The sequence below is a fragment of the Priapulus caudatus genome, unplaced genomic scaffold, assembly GCF_000485595.1.
Source record: "Priapulus caudatus unplaced genomic scaffold, Priapulus_caudatus-5.0.1 Scaffold1690, whole genome shotgun sequence".
Lineage (NCBI taxonomy): Eukaryota > Metazoa > Priapulida > Priapulimorpha > Priapulimorphida > Priapulidae > Priapulus > Priapulus caudatus.
In genome coordinates, this window is record NW_014578751.1 from 19,970 (window position 1) to 25,284 (window position 5,315).

The following is a 5,315-nucleotide window of genomic DNA, read 5'->3' on the forward strand; positions in this document are numbered from 1 at the left end:
AGAGAGAGAGAGAGAGAGAGAGAGAGAGAGAGAGAGAGAGAGAGAGAGAAAGAGAGAGAACGAATGTTATTTATCGGCTTCCGTTTCAATCACCAATAGGACATCCCTATGCCAGCAGCAGCATGTCTTTGCCCCGCTGCAGCGCCTGTCGCATGAAACCTCAGAAATAGTCATGACATCTCCTGCTATGAATCACAGGCTAGAATACCCGCCGCGAAATCTGCCGGCGAAATATTTCGCTATGATCCGGCTATACTAGTTACTTACGCGATAGTATATACTCACGAGTGTATGCTAGACGATGGTCGAAATTATATATCTGGGGGTGTGTACCTGACAACGGGCACGTCGAACGAGGGGCGAGAAACCTGTGTCAACGTCGTGCGTCTAGATGCCTTGTTGTTGGCGCAGCTGCAGCGTGTAATGCTGCCCCGAAACCTCGTGTAGCTCGCCTAATCGTTATCCGTATAAACAGATCGATCAATCACGGCCGCGATAGAGAGCACGCACGCGCGGCCGCGATAGGGAGCACGCACGCGCGGCCGTGATAGGGAGCACGCACGCGCAGCGGTGATAGGGAGCACGCACGCGCGGCCGTGATAGGGAGCACGCACGCGCAGCGGTGATAGGGAGCACGCACGCGCGGCCGTGATAGGGAGCACGCACGCGCGGCCGCGATAGAGAGCACGCTGCGTCGACGTCGATCAAGCTAGAACTTGCAACATATCCCGTATTTTCACGCGAAAGAATCCCATTTCCTAGTCTGCAAATATTATATATATCGCACAAAATCTCAAACGCAAACTCGGCCGCGAAGTGTCGCAGCGGCGAGCGAAAACACACGTGTCGACGGGCAGAAACGACAACAGGTGCCGACAGACTGTGTTATCATACTGACAGCGATATGTAGCGCCTAACGGATTATATGATAATATTGGGAAAAATCTCAACATGACGAGATTGATTTGGCTTAGCTTCGAGTGTCACGCGAACGTCGCGCGTATGTGACGTCACTCGTACGTGACAACTTCTAGCCAATCATTGTTGCGATGGGACGTTCTAAAAGACGATGCTTGGCAACGAAGTGCTGCGAAATCGTAAATTTGGCGCGCATGCGTAGAACAATGCATAGAAAACTGCTCCAGTTTATATTAACCGACATAGCAACACTAACCAATGAAGTATGGCACGATTATCTTGCGTAGGTGCCACATGTCAACTGGAAATCGAGAGATGAAACCATTTATCGAGCGCCTGTTTCCTTGTTGTTGCAGTGCTGGGAGTTAACTGGAAATCGAGAGATGAAATATTTATATATATATATATTTATATATATATAGTGTTAGTATGCGTGTTGTCGCAGTGCTGGTAGTCAACTGGAAATCGAGAGATGAAATATTGATATATATTATATAGTGTTTGTTTGGTTGTTGTTGCAGTGTTGGGAGAGGACCTGGCCAGCGACGCACAGGTTGAGGGCATCGTGGGACAGAACCTGCAGCTGAGATGTCCGTTCACACTGAACAATGGAGATGCACTATACAAGAACAGGTAACGACGCAACGCAACGACCGTTACGTAACGCAATGTAATGTAACGTAACGCAACGCAACGCAACGCAACGCAATGTAACGTAACGTAATGTAACGCAACGTAATGTAATGTAACACAACGTAACACTATGTAACGTAACGTAATGTAACGCAACGTAACGTAATGTAACACAACGTAACATTATGTAACGTAACGCAACGTAACGTAAAAGAAACGATAACGCAAACGTAACATAACGCGACGTCACATACCATAATGTAATAGAAACATAGTGTAATGTAATGTCAAGTAATGTAATGTGACGTAATGTAATTTAATGTAATGTGACGTAATGTAATGTAATGTAATTTAATGTAATGTAATGAAATATATTGCAATGTAATGTAATGAAACATATTGCAATGTAATGTAATGTAATTCAACGTAGCACAACGTAACGTAATATGGCGAAAAATAAGCGACTATAGTATATATATATATATATATATATACTTATCATGTGTGCGAGAGACACTAACGTCGCTATCATTAGCAAGCGCGCCACTCGCTCTACATAACACACGTTAAATTAAGTAGAGCGAACTTACACTTATAGTGATTGTCATAAAATATTGAGCAATAGCGTTGCATTAATAAAGTAGCTTTAAGTGCTGCACACGTAAAATTAACTTCACGATGAAACTTTGCATATAATTTTATAACGCTGGATCACGCCGTATCGTTATAATTACTCTAACATTCCGACTAGGCTATTAAAACATTGAGTTAGTGTGGCGGCCGCGTAGCCAGCTTTCTAGTTGGGGGGGGGGGTTTCGTTTGTTCAATAGTTGGGCAATTTGCGTCGCCATGCGTGCGTGTGACAGGATTATGTAGCCAGGGGGGGGTCTAACGCGGCCGTAACCGAAAGTGCGCAGCACGGCGAAGGGGGTTCCTGGGGGGCCCCTCCAGCCAGAAATTTTTTAATTGACCCCCTCAGATGCGTGTTTTCTGCGCTGAGCAGAGGGGGGTGACCGGACTCCCATGGACCCCCCCAAAACACGCCCCTGCTCGGGCGTGAAGCGACCGAGGCGAGGGAGCCAAGCGCCCGAGCGGGGGGAAAGGGTGTGGGAGAGGGGTGTTCACTGTTCCGCCTCTCCCGCACGATGGAGTTTTTGACAATTGATTACGAACTAAAATGGGACAGCGACCTGAGGGTGAAATCTCTGCAACAATTCTAAATTAATTATTTTTTTTGCTTGGTGGGGTGGGGGGGGGAACTGGCTTTCGGGGGGGGGGTCCGTTCAGGAACCCCCGCGAACCCCCCCTGGCTAGCGCCTTGGTGTTGCAGAGAGCACGACGCATTTCTACATTGCATAACTTTGCGACATTTCCCATTCGCTTAGCTGGAAATATGTTGAATAAAGGCTGCAATAGCGGTTAAATAAAGGTTCGAGCTGTCGCAGAGAGAACACGACGCGTTCCTACACGCATAGCATGCATTGACTCAGATATTTCTCTCCAATTCTTTTCAGACTGAATATGTCTTGAATAAAGGCTCATAGCGTTAAATAAAGGTCTCGTAGCGTGGCAGAGAACGACGACGCGTAATCCTGACCACGCATAGCTGCATTCTCAGATATTTCTCGACCAGTTGCTGTCAAGCTGAAGATGTTGAATGAAAGGCTCCCTGGTACGGTCTACCAGTTTACTCCAGACCCGAGCAACCCGCGCATCCGCTGCGCCATCTAGTGGAACAGATCCGAAGTTGGTCCTGTACTAAGCAAGGAGTGCGGTCGCTTTAGAATCGAGGCCGCGTGCAGGCGGAGGACGGGGCACTGTACGAAGTGCGCGACAGCAAGCACGTTCGACGCCGCGCAAAGTAGGCCACAGAAGCAAAGTGTTTGTACAAGTCTCTCCGTCCTACACAGTAACGTAAATCTTCGTCGTCAGTCGTACATCGTTGTTTGCTGCAATCCGGGTCGTCGTCATCCAGTCATCATCATCGTCATCGTGTCATCGTCATCGTCCATCCGTCGTCGTGCCATACGTTTGCGTCACTCGTCATCTTCATTTCAATCGTCATTGGCATCATGCGTCATTGTCTTTATGTCGTCCTCGTTCTTCATGCATTAGCGTCATCGTCAGCGGTCGATGCGCTCTGAGATAATTGATTCTTAGTTAATTAATAATGCTCGAAGAAATTTTTGCGTCGAAGAATCGAGGGAGGGGCGTAAAGCATACATTAATGAAAAAGAGGAGAGAAGCGGCCGTATGTCGCATCTGTGGCCCGCGTGAGACGATTGGTCATACGTATCGGCGTCCGACGGATGGGTGGGGGTCGGAGTTGAGGGGGGGGGTAGACAAGAGCAAACACTTCAGACTAAACAATGATTTGTTTACGCGACCGCGAATAATTAGATGAATATGCAAATTAGGCGGCGAACATTGAAAGCGTAAATTGGGGGACTGAGGTTGACCGGGGAAAGTTTTTTTTCTTCAAAAACGCGACTATTATCTGTAAAAATAGAACTTACACGAGACCGCCTTCGTTCCAGATACAAAGAGAGTTAATTAATATTAATTTATTTCTGATTAAATTCGGTCGCTTATTATGAATTCTTTGTATTTTTAACGGTCGTAGATCCGCCAGAGGAGTTCAGTCTACACGGAGACAAGAAGAATTACCAGAAGGGAGACAACCTGTCTGTGGAATGCATAGGTACGTGTGTATACACGCCTTATTTTCGATCGCTGGATATTTATAGACCTTATATTTGAATGGCAGCAATATGGGTATTTATGAGCCTTATTTTTAACATTAACCTTTAACTTTAACATTTAAATTGACTACGTCACGAATTTTCTATGGTAAAATTTGTAAAATTTTTGTTGCAATTTTTTTTACATTAAAAGTAAGAACTAACGGGACTAAACGTATCGTCAAATTCTTACCTGATAAGATTGTTTCTCAACTAGTTAAAAATCCAAAAAACTGGACAATTTAATATTATGTTCCTGACATTAATTGCTTGCTATGGGCTATGTGTGAGTCACGAGTGTATGTTCACATCGAACAATATAGTAAAATAGATAGTATAATGCAGCAATTTAACCATAACATTGAACAGAATTACGTATATTTTGTGAAAAAGTGGATTTAAAAAAATATTTTTACTATTTACGTTGACGTAATCACTTTATGCTTAACCTTATTTTTAACGTTTTAGCTTTAACTACGGCTCCTATGGGTCCTTCTACGCCCTATTTTAGAGAGGCATCGTACACAGTTATATAATTATGCGCCTAATTATGTGGATAACAGCTCAGTAGTATACAACTAAGTTACTAGCTTGACTTGGGAGAATGAATCATCCCTGAAATCTCTGTGTGTGTGTCGATGTTTCAGTGAAGGAACAGAAACCGAATACGGAGCTGGTGTGGCAGGTGAACGGGCAGCGACTCTCTGCCCCTTACAAGGTAACGTCCCGCAGCCCTTACGTATAATATCAAGAGCTGATGATATCTAGGTATTATTAGCTATTGATAACATAGATGTACATAAAACATACATATAATATTGATGTATAGGAAACGTGTGGTAGCCGACAACAGTTTAATTCTGTAGAGAATACTGTATATCATACAGGTGCCAGTAAGAGTGAAAGAGAGAGAGAGAGAGAGAGAGAGAGAGAGAGAGAGAGAGAGAGAGAGAGAGAGAGAGAGAGAGAAAGAGAGAGAGAGAGAGAGAGAGAGAGGAAGCGAGCAAGAGAGAAAGAGATAGA

General features: G+C 44.8%; 1 protein-coding gene across 1 annotated transcript in view; it reads left to right on the forward strand.

The window, feature by feature from the left end:
• Positions 1-5,315, forward strand: part of LOC106817343 — a gene marked incomplete at its 5' end in the record, with an annotated part of 11,208 nt that overhangs the window by 872 nt on the left and 5,021 nt on the right.